Consider the following 23,907-nt stretch of genomic DNA (forward strand, 5'->3'; position numbering starts at 1 on the left):
AAGCTTAGAGTGGAAGTCCAAACCTTCAGACAGAAGGATGGAGAATCCCTCTATGAAGCTTGGGAAAGATACAAACAATTAATCAGAAGATGTCCTTCAGACATGCTTTCTGAATGGAGCATCATAGGTATTTTCTATGATGGTCTCTCTGAACTATCCAAGATGTCCTTGGATAGCTCTGCTGGAGGATCTCTTCATCTGAAGAAGACGCCTGCAGAAGCTCAAGAATTGATTGAAATGGTTGCAAATAACCAATTCATGTACACTTCTGAAAGGAATCCTGTGAACAATGGGACTAATCAGAAGAAAGGAGTTCTTGAGATTGACACTCTGAATGCCATATTGGCTCAGAACAAGATATTGACTCAACAAGTCAATTTGATTTCTCAAAGTCTGTCTGGTATGCAAAATGCACCAAACAGTACTAAGGATGCTTCATCTGAGGAAGAAGCTTATGATCCTGAGAACCCTTCCATGGAAGAGGTGAATTACCTAGGAGAACCCTATGGAAACACCTACAATTCTTCATGGAGAAATCACCCCAATTTCTCATGGAAGAATCAAGAGAGACCTCAACAAGGTTTCAATAACAATAATGGTGGAAGAAACAGGTTTAGCAATAGCAAGCCTTTTTCCATCATCTTCTCAGCAACAGACAGAGAGTTCTAAGCAGAATACTTCTGACTTAGCAACAATGGTCTCTGATCTAATAAAGACCACCCAAAGTTTCATGAATGAAACAAGGTCCTCCATCAGAAATTTGGAAGGACAAGTGGGTCAGCTGAGCAAGAAAGTTACTGAACTCCCTCCTAGTACTCTCCCAAGTAATACAGAAGAAAATCCAAAAGGAGAGTGCAAAGCCATTAACATGGCCGAATTCTGGGAGGAAAGAGAGGAGGTGGACGCCACTGAGGAAGACCTCAGTGGGCGTACACCACTCTCCTCTGAGTTCCTCTATGAGGAACCTTGGGAATCTGAGGCTCAAAATGAGACCATAGAGATTCCATTGGACTTACTTCTGCCATTCATGAGCTCTGATGAGTATTCTTCCTCTGAAGAGGATGAGTATGTCACTGAAGAGCAAGTTGCTAAATACCTTGGAGCAATCATGAAACTGAATGACAAGTTATTTGGAAATGAGACTTGGGAGGATGAACCACCTTTGCTCACCAAAGAACTGGATGACTTGTCTAGGCAGAAACTGCCTCAAAAGAGGCAGGATCCTGGGAAGTTTTCTATACCTTGTACCATAGGCACCATGACCTTCAAGAAGGCCTTGTGTGACTTAGGGTCAAGTGTGAACCTCATGCCCCTCTCTGTAATGGAGAAATTAGGGATCTTTGAGGTGCAATCTGCAAGAATCTCATTGGAGATGGCAGACAATTCAAGAAAACAAGCTCATGGACTTGTAGAGAATGTTTTGGTAAAGATTGAAGACCATTACATCCCTACTGACTTCATAGTCCTAGAGACTGGGAAGTGCATGGATGAATCCATCATCCTTGGCAGACCCTTCCTAGCCACAGCAAAGGCTGTGATTGATGTTGATAGAGGAGAGTTAATCATTCAAGTGAATGAAGAGTTCTTGGTGTTTAAGGCCCAAGGACATCCCTCTATCATCATGGAGAGGAAGCATGAAGAGCTTCTCTCAAACAGAGCCAAACAGAGCCCCCACAGTCAAACTATAAGTTTGGTGTTGGGAGGCTACAACCAAACTCTAAGTTTGGTGTTGAACCCCCACATTCAAACTCTAAGTTTGGTGTTGAGAGGTTCCCACATGGTTCTGAGCATTCCTGAGGCTCCATGAGAGTCCTCTATCAAGCTAATGACATTAAAGAAGCGCTTGTTGGGAGGCAACCCAATGTTTTATAATTAATTATTTTCTTTTGTTATTTTATCTTTTTTGTAGGTTGATGATCATAAGAAGTCACAAAAACAATGAAAAAAGCAAAAACAGAATGAAAAACAGGAAGAAAAACAGCACACCCTGGAGGAGAAGAAACTGGCGTTCAAACGCCAGTAATGCTAGCTGTTGGGCGTTTAACGCCCAGTCTGGCACCATTCTGGGCATTTAACGCCAGAAAGGGGCACCAGACTGGCGTTAAACGCCAGTAAAGGGCAAGAACCTGGCGTTAAATGCCAGGAATGGGCACCAGCCCGGCGTTTAACGCCAGAAATTACTCAAAACGTGATTTTGAGCAACATTTGGTGCAGGGATGACTTTTCCTTGACACTACAGGATCTGTGGACCCCACAGGACCCTACCATCACTCTCTCTCTTCTTCCCCCATTCACCAATCACCTCAACACCTCTTCCCCAAAAACCCCTCACCTATCAAATCCCATCTTTCTCTTCACCACTCACATCCATCCTTCATAAAACCCCACCAACCTCACCCTTCAAATTCAAACCACTTTCCCTCCCAAACCCACCCCTCATGGCCGAACCTTTACCCCCTCTCTCCTATAAATACCCTTCTTCAACTCTTCATTTTCACACAACCTAAACACCCTTTCTTACCCTTCTTGGCCGAACACACTTCCATCTCCCTCTTCCTCATTTCTTCTTCTTCTACTCTCTTCTTTCTTCTTTTGCTCGAGGACGAGCAAACATTTTAAGTTTGGTGTGGTAAAAGCATTGCTTTTTCATAACCATTATGGCACCAAAGGCCGGAGAAACCTCTAGAAAGAGGAAAGGGAAGGCAAAGGCTTCCACCTCCGAGTCATGGGAGATGGATAGATTCCTCTCAAAGGTGCATCAAGACCACTTCTATGAAGTTGTGGCTTTGAAGAAGGTGATCCCCGAAGTCCCCTTTTCACTCAAAAAGGGTGAATATCCGGAGATCCGCCATGAGATCCGAAGAAGAGGTTGGGAAGTACTTACCAACCCCATTCAACAAGTCGGAATCTTGATGGTTCAAGAGTTCTATGCCAATGCATGGATCACAAAGAACCATGACCAAAGTGTGAACCCGAATCCAAAGAATTATCTCACTATGGTTCGGGGGAAATACTTGGATTTTAGTCCGGAGAGTGTGAGGGTGGCGTTCAACTTGCCTATGATGCAAGGAGATGAGCATCCTTACACTAGAAGGGTCAACTTTGATCAAAGGTTGGACCAAGTCCTCACAGTCATATGTGAAGAGGGCGCACAATGGAAGCAAGATTCAAGAGGAAAGCCGGTTCAATTGAGAAAGCATGACCTCAAGCCCGTGGCTAGAGGATGGTTAGAGTTCATACAACGCTCAATCATCCCCACTAGCAACCGGTCCGAAGTTACCATAGACCGGGCCATCATGATCCATAGTATCATGATTGGAGAAGAAATAGAGGTTCATGAGGTTATAGCCCAAGAACTCTATAAGGTGGCGGACAAGACCTCCACCTTGGCAAGGTTAGCCTTTCCTCATCTCATTTGTCACCTCTGTTATTCAGTTGGAGTTGACATAGAGGGAGACATTCCCATTGATGAGGACAAGCCCATCACCAAGAAAAGGATGGAGTACACAAGAGATCTCACTCATCATGAGATCCCTGAGATTCCTCAAGAGATGAATTTTCCTCCACAAAACTATTGGGAGCAACTAAACACCTCCCTAGGAGAACTAAGTTCCAACATGGGACAACTGAGGGTGGAGCATCAAGAACACTCCATCATCCTTCATGAAATTAGAGAAGATCAAAGAATCATGAGGGAGGAGCAACAAAGACAAGGAAGAGACATTGAGGAGCTCAAGCACTCCATAGGATCTTCAAGAGCAAGAAAGAGCCGCCATCACTAAGGTGGACCCGTTCTTTGATTTCCTTGTTACTGTTCTTCTGTTTTTCGATTTTTATGCTTATGTTTATCCATGTTTGTGTCTTATGATCATTAGTGTCTTAGTGTCTATGCCTTAAAGTTATGAATGTCCTATGAATCCATCACCTTTCTTCATTAAAAACGTGCCTAATTGATAAAAGAAAGAATTGCATGAATTTTGAATTTTATAATAGTTTAATTATTTTGATGTGGTGGCAATATTTTTGTTCTCTGAATGTATGCTTAAACAGTGCATATGTCTTTTGAATTTGTGGTTCATGAATGTTGGCTCTTGAAAGAATGATGAAAAAGGAGACATGTTACTGAGGATCTGAAAAATCAATAAAATTATTCTTGAAGCAAGAAAAAGCATTTAAAAAAAAAAAAAAAACCGAAAAAAAAATTTCGAAAAAAAAAAAAGAAAAGAAAAAAAAGAAAGAAACAAAGTTGTGATCCAAGGCAAATAAGAGTGTGCTTAAGAACCCTGGACACCTCTAATTGGGGACTTTAGCAAAGCTGAGTCACAATCTGAAAAGGTTCACCCAATTATGTGTCTGTGGCATGTATGTATCCGGTGGTAATACTGGAAGACAGAGTGCTTTGGGCCACAGCCAAGACTCAATAAATAGCTATGTTTAAGAATCATCATACTTTACTAAGAGAGTCATTAACACTATCTAGATTCTAAGTTCCTAAAGAAGCCAATCATTCTGAATTATAAGGGATAAAGTGAGATGCCAAAACTATTCAGAGGCAAAAAGGTAAAAGCCCCGCTCATCTAATTAATACTGATCTTCATAGATGTTTTTGGAGTTCATTGCATATTCTCTTCTTTTTATCTTATTTGATCTTCAGTTGCTTGGGGACAAGCAACAATTTAAGTTTGGTGTTGTGATGAGCGGATAATTTGTATACTTTTTGGCATTGTTTTTAGTATGTTTTTGATATGATATAGTTAGTTTTTAGTATATTTTTATTAGTTTTTAATTAAAATTCACTTTTCTGGACTTTACTATGAGTTTGTGTGTTTTTCTGTGATTTCAGGTATTTTCTGGCTGAAATTGAGGGACCTGAGCAAAAATCTGATTCTGAGACCAAAAAGGACTGCAGATGCTGTTGGATTCTGACCTCCTGCATTCGAAGCGGATTTTCTGGAGCTACAGAAGCCCAATTGGCGCGCTCTCAACGGCGTTGGAAGGTAGACATCCTGGGCTTTCCAGCAATATATAATAGTTCATACTTTGCCCAAGATTTGATGGCCCAAACCGGCGCTCAAAGTCACCTACAGAAATTCCAGCGTTAAACGCCGGAACTGGCATAAAATTTGGAGTTAAACGCCCAAACTGGCATGAGAGCTGGCGTTTAACTCCAGAAAAGGTCTCTACACGAAATTCCTTCATTGCTCAGCCCAAGCACACACCAAGTGGGCCCGGAAGTGGATTTTTATGTCATTTACTCATTTCTGTACACCTTAGGCTACTAGTTTCTTATAAGTAGGACCTTTTACTATTGTATAGAAATCTTTTGATCACTTTTAGATCTCTAGATCATCTTTGGACATTTTAGTTCTTAGATCATTGGGAGGCTGGCCATTCGGCCATGCCTAGACCTTATGCTTATGTATTTTCAACGGTGGAGTTTCTACACACCATAGATTAAGGTGTGGAGCTCTGCTGTACCTCGAGTATTAATGCAATTACTATTGTTCTTTCATTCAAATTCCGTGAGATCAGAGTCTTCGTGGTATAGGCAAGAACTGATGGCAGCATTCAAGAGAATCCGGAAGGTCTAACCTTGTCTGTGGTATTCTGAGTAGGATTCAATGATTGAATGACTGTGACGTGCTTCAAACCTGTAACCTACTGGGCGTTAGTGACAGACGCAAAAGAGTTATTCTATTCCGGTAGGGGAGGGAACCGAACCGGTGATTGGCCGTACTGTGACAGAGTATTGAGCATTAGCTTTCACTGCAAGGATGGGAGGTAGCTGCTGACAACAGTGAGACCCTATACGAGCTTGCCATGGAAAGGAGTAAGAAGGGTTGGATGAAGACAGTAGGAAAGCAGAGAGACGGAAGGGAAGGCATCTTCATGCGCTTATCTGAAGTTCCTACCAATGAATTACATAAGTATCACTATCTTTATCTTCTATGTTATTTTCGTTCATCACCATATATATCTGAGTTTGCCTGACTAAGATTTACAAGATGACCATAGCTTGCTTCAATACTAACAATCTCCGTGGGATCGACCCTTACTCACGTAAGGTTTATTACTTGGACGACCCAGTGCACTTGCTGGTTAGTTGTGCGAAGTTGTGTAATGCCATGGTATTAAGCGCACCAAGTTTTTGGAGCCAGTACCAGGGATTATGAGAGTTGTGAAAAAGTATAGTTCACAATTTCGCCCGACCAAGTTTTTGGCGCCGTTGTCGGGGATTGTTCATGTTTTGAGCAAGCTTTTGGTAACATCAGTGCCAAGATCCGGCAACAACATCAAATTTTTGGTGTTATTGCCCGGGATTGTTCAGGCTGGATAACTGACGGTTCATCTTGTTGCTTAGATTAGGTATTTTTTTCGAAATTCTTGAAGATTAATTCTAGAGTTTCATGATGATTTGTTGAAATCTGGCTGGCTGAGAAGCCATGTCTAATCTGATTGGACCGAGGTTTCAACTTATCACCACAAGAGCTTGTTGATTTCGTACCAATCTTGCTTTTGGAGCAGTGATTTGCTAAGGCTTGGCTGACCTTTGGTCATGTCTAGTGTTTTGGACCGAAGCTTTCTTTGGAAGCTTGGCTGGCTGTGAAGCCATGTCTAATTCCTGGACCGGAGTCTTAGACTAGCATTGCACTGATTCCTGGAATTCTCATTAAGAATTTTGATTCTTTTTCCACTTAATTTTCGAAAAACACAAAAAAATTAAAAAATTTTACAAAATCATAAAATCCAAAAATTCCTTGTTTGAGTCTAGAGTCTCATCTTAAGTTTGGTGTCAAACGCATGTTTTTGTTACATTTTTCGAATCCATGCATATATTTTGTGTTCTAATCTTTGAATTCTATTGACTTGAGTATTTGTGTGTCTCATATGCATTTGCAGTTCATTAGTGTCAGTAGTACACAAACTACTAAGTTTGGTGTCTTGTATGCATTGTTATTTGATTCTTGTTGCATTTTAATTATTAAAATCCAAAAATTTTTAATTTGTGTCTTTTCAAGTCAATGATACAAGGGATTGAAGATTCAGAACACACTGCAGAGGAATTATACAGAAAAAGCTGAGCATTCAAAATGCCCAGTGAAGAAGGCAGACTGGCGTTTAAACGCCAGCCAGGGCACCTGGTTGGGCGTTTAACGCCCAAAGAGGTAGCATTTTGGGCGTTAAACGCCAGAATGTATACCATTCTGGGCGTTTAACGCCAGGATGGTGCTAGGGGGAAGATTTTGTTTTCAAATCAATTTTTTTTTCAAGTTTTCAAAGTTTTTCAAAACCAAATCTTTTTCAAATCATATCTTTTCAATCAAATGTTTTCAAAATCAATTTCTTTCCTTTTTCAAAGATACTTACTAACAATTAATGATTTGATTGAACATTTTTTGCCTTTTCTATTAAGGAAGGTTTTATGCTTGAATCATATCTTTTCTTGTTAGGCAAGTCATCAATTTATTTTTAAAATCATATCTTTTTAAATTGTTTTCAAATCATATCTTTTAAAAATTGTTTTCAAATCATATCTTCTCAATCACATCTTTTAAAACCATAACTCTTCAATCAAATCCTTTTAATCACATCTTTTTCAAATTAGTTTTCAATCAAATCTTTTCAATTTCTAATTTCAAAATCTTTTTCAAAAATCACTTGATTTCTCTTCCACTTTCAATTTTCGAAAACTATCAATCAAATTTTCAAAATGTTTTCAAAATCTTTTGATTGAATTTTCGAAAATTCTCTTCCCTCCTTCCCACATCCTTCTATTTATGGAGTACCACTCCTTCTAAATGCACAATTCGAACCTTACCTAATTAAAGTTCGAATTCTCCTTCTCCTTCTTCTTACTATTTCTCTTTTCCTCTGACACTTCAAGGAATCTCTATACTGTGACATAGAGGATTCCACATTTTCTTTTTTCTCTTCTCTTTCATATGAGCAGAGCAGAGACAAAGGCATTCTTGTTGAAGCTGACCCTGAACCTGAGAGGACCTTGAAGAGAAAGCTAAGAGAAGCCAAGGCACAACTCTCTTTAGAGGACCTGACCGGATTCTTCAAGGAAGAAGAAAACATGGCAGCCGAAAACAACAATAATGCCAACAATGCAAGGAAGGTGCTGGGTGACTTTACTGCACCTACTCCTGATTTCTATGGGAGAAGCATCTCTATCCCTGCCATTGGAGCAAACAACTTTGAGCTTAAGCCTCAATTAGTTTCTCTAATGCAACAGAATTGCAAGTTCCATGGACTTCCAATGGAAGATCCTCATCAGTTCTTAGCTGAATTCTTGCAAATCTGTGACACAGTCAAGACTAATGGGGTTAACCCTGAGGTCTATAGACTGATGCTATTCCCTTTTGCTGTAAGAGACAGAGCTAGAATATGGTTGGATTCTCAACCTAAAGAAAGCCTGGACTCTTGGGAAAAGCTAGTCAATGCCTTCTTGGCAAAGTTCTTTCCACCACAAAGATGGAGTAAGCTTAGAGTGGAAGTCCAAACCTTCAGACAGAAGGATGGAGAATCCCTCTATGAAGCTTGGGAAAGATACAAACAATTAATCAGAAGATGTCCTTCAGACATGCTTTCTGAATGGAGCATCATAGGTATTTTCTATGATGGTCTCTCTGAACTATCCAAGATGTCCTTGGATAGCTCTGCTGGAGGATCTCTTCATCTGAAGAAGACGCCTGCAGAAGCTCAAGAATTGATTGAAATGGTTGCAAATAACCAATTCATGTACACTTCTGAAAGGAATCCTGTGAACAATGGGACTAATCAGAAGAAAGGAGTTCTTGAGATTGACACTCTGAATGCCATATTGGCTCAGAACAAGATATTGACTCAACAAGTCAATTTGATTTCTCAAAGTCTGTCTGGTATGCAAAATGCACCAAACAGTACTAAGGATGCTTCATCTGAGGAAGAAGCTTATGATCCTGAGAACCCTTCCATGGAAGAGGTGAATTACCTAGGAGAACCCTATGGAAACACCTACAATTCTTCATGGAGAAATCACCCCAATTTCTCATGGAAGAATCAAGAGAGACCTCAACAAGGTTTCAATAACAATAATGGTGGAAGAAACAGGTTTAGCAATAGCAAGCCTTTTTTCCATCATCTTCTCAGCAACAGACAGAGAGTTCTAAGCAGAATACTTCTGACTTAGCAACAATGGTCTCTGATCTAATAAAGACCACCCAAAGTTTCATGAATGAAACAAGGTCCTCCATCAGAAATTTGGAAGGACAAGTGGGTCAGCTGAGCAAGAAAGTTACTGAACTCCCTCCTAGTACTCTCCCAAGTAATACAGAAGAAAATCCAAAAGGAGAGTGCAAAGCCATTAACATGGCCGAATTCTGGGAGGAAAGAGAGGAGGTGGACGCCACTGAGGAAGACCTCAGTGGGCGTACACCACTCTCCTCTGAGTTCCTCTATGAGGAACCTTGGGAATCTGAGGCTCAAAATGAGACCATAGAGATTCCATTGGACTTACTTCTGCCATTCATGAGCTCTGATGAGTATTCTTCCTCTGAAGAGGATGAGTATGTCACTGAAGAGCAAGTTGCTAAATACCTTGGAGCAATCATGAAACTGAATGACAAGTTATTTGGAAATGAGACTTGGGAGGATGAACCACCTTTGCTCACCAAAGAACTGGATGACTTGTCTAGGCAGAAACTGCCTCAAAAGAGGCAGGATCCTGGGAAGTTTTCTATACCTTGTACCATAGGCACCATGACCTTCAAGAAGGCCTTGTGTGACTTAGGGTCAAGTGTGAACCTCATGCCCCTCTCTGTAATGGAGAAATTAGGGATCTTTGAGGTGCAATCTGCAAGAATCTCATTGGAGATGGCAGACAATTCAAGAAAACAAGCTCATGGACTTGTAGAGAATGTTTTGGTAAAGATTGAAGACCATTACATCCCTACTGACTTCATAGTCCTAGAGACTGGGAAGTGCATGGATGAATCCATCATCCTTGGCAGACCCTTCCTAGCCACAGCAAAGGCTGTGATTGATGTTGATAGAGGAGAGTTAATCATTCAAGTGAATGAAGAGTTCTTGGTGTTTAAGGCCCAAGGACATCCCTCTATCATCATGGAGAGGAAGCATGAAGAGCTTCTCTCAAAACAGAGCCAAACAGAGCCCCCACAGTCAAACTATAAGTTTGGTGTTGGGAGGCTACAACCAAACTCTAAGTTTGGTGTTGAACCCCCACATTCAAACTCTAAGTTTGGTGTTGAGAGGTTCCCACATGGTTCTGAGCATTCCTGAGGCTCCATGAGAGTCCTCTATCAAGCTAATGACATTAAAGAAGCGCTTGTTGGGAGGCAACCCAATGTTTTATAATTAATTATTTTCTTTTGTTATTTTATCTTTTTTGTAGGTTGATGATCATAAGAAGTCACAAAAACAATGAAAAAAGCAAAAACAGAATGAAAAACAGGAAGAAAAACAGCACACCCTGGAGGAGAAGAAACTGGCGTTCAAACGCCAGTAATGCTAGCTGTTGGGCGTTTAACGCCCAGTCTGGCACCATTCTGGGCATTTAACGCCAGAAAGGGGCACCAGACTGGCGTTAAACGCCAGTAAAGGGCAAGAACCTGGCGTTAAATGCCAGGAATGGGCACCAGCCCGGCGTTTAACGCCAGAAATTACTCAAAACGTGATTTTGAGCAACATTTGGTGCAGGGATGACTTTTCCTTGACACTACAGGATCTGTGGACCCCACAGGACCCTACCATCACTCTCTCTCTTCTTCCCCCATTCACCAATCACCTCAACACCTCTTCCCCAAAAACCCCTCACCTATCAAATCCCATCTTTCTCTTCACCACTCACATCCATCCTTCATAAAACCCCACCAACCTCACCCTTCAAATTCAAACCACTTTCCCTCCCAAACCCACCCCTCATGGCCGAACCTTTACCCCCTCTCTCCTATAAATACCCTTCTTCAACTCTTCATTTTCACACAACCTAAACACCCTTTCTTACCCTTCTTGGCCGAACACACTTCCATCTCCCTCTTCCTCATTTCTTCTTCTTCTACTCTCTTCTTTCTTCTTTTGCTCGAGGACGAGCAAACATTTTAAGTTTGGTGTGGTAAAAGCATTGCTTTTTCATAACCTTATGGCACCAAAGGCCGGAGAAACCTCTAGAAAGAGGAAAGGGAAGGCAAAGGCTTCCACCTCCGAGTCATGGGAGATGGATAGATTCCTCTCAAAGGTGCATCAAGACCACTTCTATGAAGTTGTGGCTTTGAAGAAGGTGATCCCCGAAGTCCCCTTTTCACTCAAAAAGGGTGAATATCCGGAGATCCGCCATGAGATCCGAAGAAGAGGTTGGGAAGTACTTACCAACCCCATTCAACAAGTCGGAATCTTGATGGTTCAAGAGTTCTATGCCAATGCATGGATCACAAAGAACCATGACCAAAGTGTGAACCCGAATCCAAAGAATTATCTCACTATGGTTCGGGGGAAATACTTGGATTTTAGTCCGGAGAGTGTGAGGGTGGCGTTCAACTTGCCTATGATGCAAGGAGATGAGCATCCTTACACTAGAAGGGTCAACTTTGATCAAAGGTTGGACCAAGTCCTCACAGTCATATGTGAAGAGGGCGCACAATGGAAGCAAGATTCAAGAGGAAAGCCGGTTCAATTGAGAAAGCATGACCTCAAGCCCGTGGCTAGAGGATGGTTAGAGTTCATACAACGCTCAATCATCCCCACTAGCAACCGGTCCGAAGTTACCATAGACCGGGCCATCATGATCCATAGTATCATGATTGGAGAAGAAATAGAGGTTCATGAGGTTATAGCCCAAGAACTCTATAAGGTGGCGGACAAGACCTCCACCTTGGCAAGGTTAGCCTTTCCTCATCTCATTTGTCACCTCTGTTATTCAGTTGGAGTTGACATAGAGGGAGACATTCCCATTGATGAGGACAAGCCCATCACCAAGAAAAGGATGGAGTACACAAGAGATCTCACTCATCATGAGATCCCTGAGATTCCTCAAGAGATGAATTTTCCTCCACAAAACTATTGGGAGCAACTAAACACCTCCCTAGGAGAACTAAGTTCCAACATGGGACAACTGAGGGTGGAGCATCAAGAACACTCCATCATCCTTCATGAAATTAGAGAAGATCAAAGAATCATGAGGGAGGAGCAACAAAGACAAGGAAGAGACATTGAGGAGCTCAAGCACTCCATAGGATCTTCAAGAGCAAGAAAGAGCCGCCATCACTAAGGTGGACCCGTTCTTTGATTTCCTTGTTACTGTTCTTCTGTTTTTCGATTTTTATGCTTATGTTTATCCATGTTTGTGTCTTATGATCATTAGTGTCTTAGTGTCTATGCCTTAAAGTTATGAATGTCCTATGAATCCATCACCTTTCTTCATTAAAAACGTGCCTAATTGATAAAAGAAAGAATTGCATGAATTTTGAATTTTATAATAGTTTAATTATTTTGATGTGGTGGCAATATTTTTGTTCTCTGAATGTATGCTTAAACAGTGCATATGTCTTTTGAATTTGTGGTTCATGAATGTTGGCTCTTGAAAGAATGATGAAAAAGGAGACATGTTACTGAGGATCTGAAAAATCAATAAAATTATTCTTGAAGCAAGAAAAAGCATTTCAAAAAAAAAAAAAAAACCGAAAAAAAAAAATTTTCGAAAAAAAAAAAAGAAAAAGAAAAAAAAAGAAAGAAACAAAGTTGTGATCCAAGGCAAATAAGAGTGTGCTTAAGAACCCTGGACACCTCTAATTGGGGACTTTAGCAAAGCTGAGTCACAATCTGAAAAGGTTCACCCAATTATGTGTCTGTGGCATGTATGTATCCGGTGGTAATACTGGAAGACAGAGTGCTTTGGGCCACAGCCAAGACTCAATAAATAGCTATGTTTAAGAATCATCATACTTTACTAAGAGAGTCATTAACACTATCTAGATTCTAAGTTCCTAAAGAAGCCAATCATTCTGAATTATAAGGGATAAAGTGAGATGCCAAAACTATTCAGAGGCAAAAAGGTAAAAGCCCCGCTCATCTAATTAATACTGATCTTCATAGATGTTTTTGGAGTTCATTGCATATTCTCTTCTTTTTATCTTATTTGATCTTCAGTTGCTTGGGGACAAGCAACAATTTAAGTTTGGTGTTGTGATGAGCGGATAATTTGTATACTTTTTGGCATTGTTTTAGTATGTTTTTGATATGATATAGTTAGTTTTTAGTATATTTTTATTAGTTTTTAATTAAAATTCACTTTTCTGGACTTTACTATGAGTTTGTGTGTTTTTCTGTGATTTCAGGTATTTTCTGGCTGAAATTGAGGGACCTGAGCAAAAATCTGATTCTGAGACCAAAAAGGACTGCAGATGCTGTTGGATTCTGACCTCCCTGCATTCGAAGCGGATTTTCTGGAGCTACAGAAGCCCAATTGGCGCGCTCTCAACGGCGTTGGAAGGTAGACATCCTGGGCTTTCCAGCAATATATAATAGTTCATACTTTGCCCAAGATTTGATGGCCCAAACCGGCGCTCAAAGTCACCTACAGAAATTCCAGCGTTAAACGCCGGAACTGGCATAAAATTTGGAGTTAAACGCCCAAACTGGCATGAGAGCTGGCGTTTAACTCCAGAAAAGGTCTCTACACGAAATTCCTTCATTGCTCAGCCCAAGCACACACCAAGTGGGCCCGGAAGTGGATTTTTATGTCATTTACTCATTTCTGTACACCTTAGGCTACTAGTTTCTTATAAGTAGGACCTTTTACTATTGTATAGAAATCTTTTGATCACTTTTAGATCTCTAGATCATCTTTGGACATTTTAGTTCTTAGATCATTGGGAGGCTGGCCATTCGGCCATGCCTAGACCTTATGCTTATGTATTTTCAACGGTGGAGTTTCTACACACCATAGATTAAGGTGTGGAGCTCTGCTGTACCTCGAGTATTAATGCAATTACTATTGTTCTTTCATTCAAATTCCGTGAGATCAGAGTCTTCGTGGTATAGGCAAGAACTGATGGCAGCATTCAAGAGAATCCGGAAGGTCTAACCTTGTCTGTGGTATTCTGAGTAGGATTCAATGATTGAATGACTGTGACGTGCTTCAAACCTGTAACCTACTGGGCGTTAGTGACAGACGCAAAAGAGTTATTCTATTCCGGTAGGGGAGGGAACCGAACCGGTGATTGGCCGTACTGTGACAGAGTATTGAGCATTAGCTTTCACTGCAAGGATGGGAGGTAGCTGCTGACAACAGTGAGACCCTATACGAGCTTGCCATGGAAAGGAGTAAGAAGGGTTGGATGAAGACAGTAGGAAAGCAGAGAGACGGAAGGGAAGGCATCTTCATGCGCTTATCTGAAGTTCCTACCAATGAATTACATAAGTATCACTATCTTTATCTTCTATGTTATTTTCGTTCATCACCATATATATCTGAGTTTGCCTGACTAAGATTTACAAGATGACCATAGCTTGCTTCAATACTAACAATCTCCGTGGGATCGACCCTTACTCACGTAAGGTTTATTACTTGGACGACCCAGTGCACTTGCTGGTTAGTTGTGCGAAGTTGTGTAATGCCATGGTATTAAGCGCACCAAGTTCTTGGAGCCAGTACCAGGGATTATGAGAGTTGTGAAAAAGTATAGTTCACAATTTCGCCCGACCAATGGATGTGATGTGATCTATGATAAAACTGATGGCTATGATGCAATCTGTGATGGCTCGATGATGGCTATGGATGATGATAAAGAAACAGCTGAAACATTGCATAAGGTGGTGGCTACGGTGGATACTGAGGTGGCTACTGCGGTGGATACTGTGGTGGCTGCTAAGGTGGTGTCTGCTGAGGTGGATACTGTGGTGGGTGCTGATGAATGAATTCCGTCAACCTCAGGTACATCCCATATGATCTAATGTACCAACTCCAATAATCGGCAGATGGGGTGAAGTCGACAATTGGTTGCAGATCCTGATCTTGCAGACAACTGTTGTGGCGTTTACCCTATTATTGTATCCATTCGTCATAAATCCTGCACCAGTCATGGTGATGTACTCCCCGAAGAGTATAGCAATGCGTCTCAACTAGTATGGCTTGTATTGCCAGAGGGGGAGACTGTGCATATTTGTACTGGCGAACCTCTCAGTCCACAGGAAGCCATTCAACACACTCGAATGACACCAACGGCCCCACCGTGTCACAAACATCAAGGTGTGCATGTAGTTTGGCACGAATGATGATGCCGACATACGACCTCCATACAAACTGCAAAATAAATCGAGGGGCATTAGATTATTAATAATACCATTAATTATAACAAAAACCCTCAAAACCCATACTCACCTCTTCCATAATGTTGATTGCATGCCTAATGTTCGCCTAAATCCTAGCCATCCATTTTTGGGCCTGTGGATGATGACTCCATCTGCAACATAAAACATTATTCACATAGTTTGAATTACATTTTGCCTATAAATAATATACAAGTCAAATTCCTATAAAATAATGATGCATACCTGCGTGCCACTAGTATCTCAGCCAGCGCAAGCTGGTGTCGGAGAATGGGTGCAAGCCTTGACATACGCTCCCATGCCCAAACAAACAGCAAGTCTAGTGGCCCATCCATCTCCTTGCAATTGTACTGTAATGCACGACACAGTGACCTGTAAAGGTTTGCAAGACAAGCTGACCCCCAACTGTAATTGCTGATCTGATCAAAATTCTAGAGCAGTGGTAGATACTTCGCGTGTAAATATACCGTCGACTTATCCACGAAGAGGGTGGTACCCAACAGACAGAAGATGTGACACATAACATAGCGCATAACTGACTCCCATGTATCCAAAGGCTGTGTGTCTCTAATATGGCGAACCCATGAATGATTTATGTAGCTCTTGGAGGAACTGCTCACTTGGGGTTTGCTGCCGAATATTGCGAGACTCTGGCGACCAAGAAGTCGTGACTGCTATCGGTCCAACCAGTCACAACCTCTCCGTCAATCAGTTGGCCGAATAAGTGTAACACGTCCTGCAGTGTCACTGTAACATCACCCACTGATATTACAAACGTACGTGTCTCCGACCGCCACCTTTCCATAAGAGCAACTAGTATCGCAGAATGCCCTCTGATTACTCAAACTCTTGAGAGCTGGTAGAACCCGGTGGTTCGTAAGGCTTAGTCAACCGCCGGATGCCACGTTTCTGGTTGGCGAAGCTTACGAGACAAAAAATTCCTATCAGCCTCGTAGAGTTCAACCACAAAAAAATTAATTTAATAAATAGCAAAAATAATAAATTAATAATTTTTCAACAAAAAATAAAATAAATAATAATTAAACAAATTTGAATTTTTTATTATTTACATTTATAATTAATTTAATAAATAACATAAATAATAAATTAATAATATTTTTAACAAAAAATAAAATAAATAACAATTAAACAAATTCAAATTTTTCATTATTTACATTTATAACGTCATTCTTTTAATTAAAACAGAAAATAAAATAACAATAATATTAAAACACAAAACACCATATAATTATATATTATTCATTGCTTACTCAGTTTCATTAATTTATTTTACTAAACAAATGAACTGTACTATACCTAACGAAAGAAATAATAATAAGGACTAGATTCAAATTAATAAATTAGATAAATTAATAAATTAAATTTTGTGTATATTCAATTATCTTGTCTTTAGTGTTAAAGATATATAATAAATTTGTTATCAGCTTAAATTTGTTATTTTGTTTAACTAAGACTTATATTTTATATTTAATATTTTATTATTCAATCAATTATATATTCTAACGAAGAATATGGAAACAGGACTATATCACAATCATACAAACTATTATACTAATATTAACTAAGTAAATATTAATAAATTAATAAAAAATAATAAACTTATATAATTAGAATGCCTCAGATAATTGATAACATGATCTTTAAGAGATGTATAATCACGTATTATTATAAATATATTAATCTCACTTTTAACTTTAAAACTAATTCAAAACATTTCTAAACCCTAGACCGCACCACTCCTTTGTCATTCTCAAAGAAAACAATGAAAACAACCCTAGCCACACCACCATTTTATATGTAACACCCTAATATTCAAATCCTTATACTCGAGTCATAAGTCAATGATAATAAGGTGGTACGACTCTCAAGGTGAATTTTTAATACATAATTTATAAGTATAATTGAAAGGAGTATTAATCGAGAAGTCTGAAAGGAGTAAAAATAAAATCGCGAAGTCGTAACACTCACGTATCGACAAAAAGAAGGTAAAGCATGAATTGGGACGATATAAAGATAATGCCATCAAGAAGAATAAGATAAAACAAAATATAGATAGGTAACATAAATAATTAGTCACTAGTCGCGACCCGCGAAGTTTAGGCCGATTAGGGTACATTATAAAAGCAGTTTGACAACCATATCTCCTAATCTCTCCCAAAAGATGCACAAGGTCCTCTATAGGCAAGTTTAAAAGAGTTTAGTATATAATATAGGTTTTTCAAAATAAAGCTGGAGAGATTATAAGCAAAATATAAAGTAGAGGATATAAAGATCTTCGCCATTTCTCAGATGAACCACAGCTCACTTCTGAGCACCTGGACCTGTATCTGAAAAATAAGAGATATATACGGAATGAGAACCCCTGACCCATGAGTTCCCAGTGTGATAAAAATGCCAAATAAATACAATGCACTGTAATAAAAACTCACTAAGCATCCTAAACTTCCTTTCACCAAATATTCATCCTATGTTCTCGCTAATCCATGAATAGGAAACTATCATAAGGGAAAGCTAAATCTAATTCATATTCCTCATACTTCCCAACTTTCTAACTTTTCAACAAATCAAAATCAGAATCAGAATCCAAACCATCACCAATTATTCTGTCTTAGCAATTCTATATCAATACTTCATATCCTCACCTGAAGCAGGTGAAATCACTTCACTGTGTCTACTCAGGGAGCTCAATTTATCTCATTCAATAATCATCATCATTATTTAATTTTATCATCAACTCATCTCATCAATAACAGCCCTCAGTGTCAACTGGCACCAGCATGAGGGACCTCTCAGTTGTACAAACACAAGCAATACAAGCAAAAAATACACAATAAGGTACAAGTAGAACAAGTAGCACATAATCAGATAGCATAGCTTATATGATATAGCAATCCAAAACAATTAGGAAAACCCAAACAATTCAAACATATGCAAATGATGTATGCCTGCCCTATGGCTGATGATATCATCTGTCGGTTATATAGCCAACCCGACACGTCTTGGTAGCTAACCATGGACAGAAACACTCATCGCGGAGCAAGTAGGCTTGAGCTACAACTCCCTTGCTACTACCCACTCAACCCAAAGCCAGTGGAATAACCAATACTGCGGCTACTACCCAGGCGGGTGTTTAAAAGCTCAACCTGGAGCGAGCGGAATCACCACTACTGCCACTACTACCCAGGCATCACAATCTCTGACCTGGAGCAAGTGGGGCGAACCAGCACCCTTGCTACTACCCAGGTATCACACTCTCTGACCTGGAGCAAGTGGGACAAACCACAACCCTTGCTACTACCCAGGTATCACAAATATACATTTATTCATAATCACCCTTCATTATTACCAATTCTCAGACAATGACCCAAAGCAAGCAAGACGAACCACGACCCTTGCTACTACTCGGGCACAATCATACATTCATTCAAAACTCCATAATTAAATTCATTTATCATAATCCTTCCTCCCCATCTCATACCCGGAGCAAGTGGACAACGCCACTGCCTACTACCCAGGGTCACACATCACATTCAACATTTTTCATCATTATTCATTTACCACAATCATTCATTAATCATATATGCATCTCCGGCATACTCGCCACATGTTCAAGCCTCCTCAATCAATCATAATCATTTAATCATTAATCATATACAAATACATACTTAGCCATAATTCAATGCTTATCATAGTCATCCGGCTCGTAACATACACAGCACCTTTACCATCATCCTCAAGAACTCATACAATCATCATTACTCATCATTCATCATTGATTCTCACTTTACTTCATCCACAGGTTATCACATGTCCTAACTTATTCTTATTACTAGGCATACTATAAAAATTTAGGACTTAAAGAATTAAAATGGAGGCTTAAAAGTCTGAAATTCAGCTTTAAAACTCAAAAATCAATTTTTGCTAAAAATGAGGTCACGTGTGTGTGTCGCCCACGCGTACGCGTGGGAATTGGAGAAAGGGGGGACGCGTAAGCGTCGCCCATGTGCACGCGTGGAAAGTAGAAAGGTAGGGTGATGTGTGCGCGTCAGCTACGCGTATGCGTGGATACGTTTTGTGCTCCTCGCACAAAACTAGCACGCTACCAACACAACTCTCTGGAATTTATACCACGCACCTGCATCAATACAGCGATGCATACGCATAGGCCAGGCGCACGTGTGAGAGAGTAAAAATCATGAGTGACGCGTGCGCGTCGGCCATGCGTGCACGTCGGAGTACGTTTTACCAAAAATTTTACTAAGTTAAAAAGCTGCAGGATTACATTTTCAAACCTCAAACTTCCGACACACATAACTTCTTCTACAAAATTTCTTTTCCAACCATTTCTGAATCGTTGAATGAACTTTCATAAAAATTCAATTTTGAAGAATTCATAACTCTGAGGACCGAGTTACGGACTGCCGAAGTTGGTCAAAAATAATTTTTTTACCCAAAAATAGAAATCACCAATTTTTCCAATGTTCACTAGCCCAATTTCCTTTCCACTCATCCAAATGACCACAACCCAACCATATTCACATAATTACACTCAACTAAAACGAAACCTACCTCATCTACACAATTCAATTCAATTTTGTCACGTTCCACTCCTAAATTTCTAATTTCTTATTATTCCACATTCCTCCCATTTATTCATACACACACTCAATATTCAATATTCAATATCCATTCAATCTCATATGACATCACACAATACACACATCACTTACCTTCCTTACCTCTTTCCAGCCTCCGGCCCAAGATTCACGACCTCCGGCCCCAAATTCATAATTTAAATGTATATTCCACAAACCAATATTCATTATCCAATTCATCAAATTCTCAACACACCAAACATACAAATTCACACAATTCTCAACCCAATCATTAATTTACATTACATATCAACTATACATATTAGTACCAACCAATTACACAATCCAAACTTAATCCTAGGGGCATCTAGCCTAGGAAATCTCATCACACCACCTGGTACTTAAATGAAACTTAAATCGTACCTCTTGTAGACAAAATAATTGAGCTTCTTCTTGGAAGTCTCCACCAACCCTTAGCTCCAAATCTCACCAAGGCTCTACAAGCAATATCAATCTTCCAATTGTGCACCAAAATCACCCAATACTTTAACATAATCAATTTTCACACTTGTAATCAACCTAGGGTTCATGAAATTGATAAATTACAAGAGTTAGAGGATTCCTTACCTTAACGTATGAAATTAGTTGATAGAACTCACCAATGGTTCATATTAGAGCACCCCTAAACAACCAAAATCATAAAATTACTCAGCACCTATAACCAAACTCGAATTTAAGAGAGAAAATGAAAACTGGGTATAGAACAGTGGAACACTCAACACAAAACTTAGATAGAATTGTAGAGGATGAGAAGAGTGATGCGTGGTCATAAATGGCTCGTCAATCGGAGTTCCGGAGAGAAAGTTATGGTGATTTGAAGTTTGATGAAGTTAGGATTTTCTCTCTTCTTCCTCTCTTCTCCATTTTAGTGCCCCACCCTCTTTCTTTAGGGTTAATGAGGTGAAATGCTCATAACTAATGTTTATATATGTTAGGTCTTGGGCCCACTAGGGCCCAGTTCACTTGGTTTAGTCCATTGGCCCAATTTTGGATCAAATCCTTTAAGATTAGAGTTTTAAATCGTATTTTAAATATTTCTATATACAGAAATTATAAATTATTGTTTCTTAAAATTATTCACTTCTAATTAATTTTTTCAACCACAGTACCAGACAGATCGCAACCGGTACTACCAGTCACATTTTTAGTGCGCAATTTTATTCAGAAAACTATCTTTTTCGACTCAGAAAAATTCACTGAGTCCAAATATCGTATCTAAATGATCAAATTCCGATTGTTAAATTTTCTAACCATATTCACTCCTATTTAATATATTATTTAAATAATTACAGTTTGACCGGGTTTTACATTATAAACCCGCGCTATCAACCCTCAACCTTTATCATTAATGACTGTTGTTCCCGGTGCGGGGCATGCCGCTTGCAATGAGACACGGAGCAACACACATGTTGCGTGCTACTACATGTAGGGGCTCCGCTGTCAACACGCAGTGTGCGTGCTGCCTAGGATGAAGACACATGTCCTTTTTTGACAGATTTATAATTCTGTAAAACAACCCAAACACCCATATTTAAATAAAGAACTATTCTTTTTTTCATATCTAAAATAATTTCTGTGGTTCTTAATTTAAAAGGTGAGTTGTCCCTATTAAAAAATTAATTTTAATCCTACTCAAATTTCTTGAATTATTTTACCATCTACATTCTTAATTTAATATTATATTATTGTGTATTTTTTTATTGTTTGGTTTATATTTTGTATTTATAATTTTATATTGTACTTTTAAATTTGTATGAAATTGTGAATTATTTTGATTAATCAATTTTTTGTGTGACTATTTTGATTAATCAATTAACTTAGGTTTATAAATTTATCCTTTTAGTATGGAAAAATATTTCAAAAAATATCATCATTGAAGATTGAATTCCAAAATAATTCATCAACATCTTCTAACAAAAGGAGGTTTTTAGAATTTGAAGAGCGACTTATAACAAATCCAAAATAACGACCAAGAATTTTAAGTTATCATTCGAATGAGAGAGACAAAATAAGATGTGTATATTTGCAAAAAGGTCCTTGTCAACCAAGGACTCATGATTTTCTGCAAACTACTTGTGGATCTTCTTTTCGAAGATTTAATCTTTAATTGGTTTGATGACTATGGTAACTGGCTAGAGTATACTATATCAAAATATGCTATTTTTTGTCTTTGTTGTACCTTATGAAACTCAAGACTGAAGATGATGATGCTTTTGTAACTAATGACTTTTCAAATTGGAAAAGAAGGAGAGAATACAAACTCATGTTGAAATTTATGATAGTGCTCATAATCAAGTTTGGAGAAAATATGAAGCACTTGTGAAGCTGAAACAATATATTAGTGCTGCTATTGAAAAATAATTTGAGGAAGCTAAATAGAATTATCAAATTCACTTTATAGCAACAATTGATTGTATTAGATTTTTTTCTGTGATAAGGATTTGCCTTTCATGGTAATGATGAAACAGATGATTCTATAAATAATTTTTTTTTTTAGAATTTCTAAACTTTTTTGCATAACATAATGAAGAGATTGGTCGTGCTTTCAAAAATGCTTGTGAAAATCTTAAACTAATAGCACCCTCAATTTAAAAAGACATTGTAAGAACTGCTACAAGTGAAAAAATAAAAGTTATTGTTGATGATCTTGAGGATGAATTATTTGTTGTTTTGATTGATGAAGCTTGCAACATTTTTATTAAGGAGCAAACGTCAGTTTATTAAAGGTATAAGAACAAAGAAGGACAAGTTAGGGAGTATTTTTTTTTTGTCTTATTCATATTTCTAATACCAATATTTTATCTCTAAAATTAGTATTAGAGTCATTATTAGAAACATATAATTTAAGTTTATCAAGAGTATGTAGACAAGAATATAATCGTGCAAGTAACATGCAAGAAGAATTTAATGCCTTAACAACTTTGATATTGAAAGAAAATTCTAGTACTTTCTATGTTCATTGTTTTGTCCACCAACTTCAACTCTTGTTACCGTTGCAAAAAAAAGTTGAAATTGATTTTCTTTTTAATTTGTTAACTAATTTGTACAATGTTGTTGGAGTTTCGTGTAAACAAAGAGACATGCTTCGTGAAAGTCAGATGATTAAGACAACTGAAACATTAAAAAATTGAGAAATTTTAAGTGGATGTAGTTTGAATCAAGAAATAGATATAAAAGAGTTGGAGATACTAGATGGAGTTCACACTATGGAACTATACTTAGATTAATATCTTTATTTACTTCCATGGTCAATATTCTTGAATATGTTGAGGAAGATATAAATAATTCTGAACAAAGAGCTAAAGCATGTCGTTTATTGAATGTTATTCAATCTTTTGAATTCATTTTCAATTTGTACTTGATGAAAAATATCTTGAAAATTAATAATGAGTTATCTCAAGCATTACAAAGAAATGATCAAGATATTATAAATGCTAAAAAATGTCTAAACAACGGTTGCAAAATATAAGAGATGATGGTTGGCCTCTTTTACTTGATAAAGTCTCATTGTTTTGTGACAAACACAATATTACTGTTTTAAAAATGGATGATATATTTGTGACACAAGGAAGATCAAGATGCAAAGCTCAAAATATCTCAAATTTGTATCATTTTCAAATTGAGATATTATATCAAGTAGTTGATAAACAACTTCAAGAACTCAATAATTGTTTTACAGAGATGAATGCTGAATTGCTTCTTTGTATAGCTTGTCTGAATCTATGACACTCATTTATTGCATTTGATAAGGAGAAGTTGATCCAGTTAGCTCATATCTATTATGGTGTCTCTTTTTTAACCTACTTCTCACCACTCTTAGTTCCTGACCCTGCTGTTATACCACTTCTCAGTTGAACGGCCTGGCACTCTTCTTTAGAGTTGGAAACTGTGTCACTCCGAGGGT

General features: G+C 38.5%; 2 non-coding genes across 2 annotated transcripts; both read right to left on the reverse strand.

Annotated features, from left to right (window-relative positions):
- LOC130984110 (small nucleolar RNA R71) lies at positions 1-108 on the reverse strand. Its single transcript, XR_009088065.1, has one exon. It is a non-coding gene; the product is annotated as a small nucleolar RNA R71 (small nucleolar RNA).
- Positions 109-8,485: 8,377 nt separating this feature from the next.
- LOC130984111 (small nucleolar RNA R71) lies at positions 8,486-8,593 on the reverse strand. Its single transcript, XR_009088066.1, has one exon. It is a non-coding gene; the product is annotated as a small nucleolar RNA R71 (small nucleolar RNA).
- Between the last annotated feature and the right edge of the window lie 15,314 nt (positions 8,594-23,907).

This window comes from Arachis stenosperma, chromosome 5, assembly GCF_014773155.1.
Source record: "Arachis stenosperma cultivar V10309 chromosome 5, arast.V10309.gnm1.PFL2, whole genome shotgun sequence".
Taxonomy (NCBI): domain Eukaryota; kingdom Viridiplantae; phylum Streptophyta; class Magnoliopsida; order Fabales; family Fabaceae; genus Arachis; species Arachis stenosperma.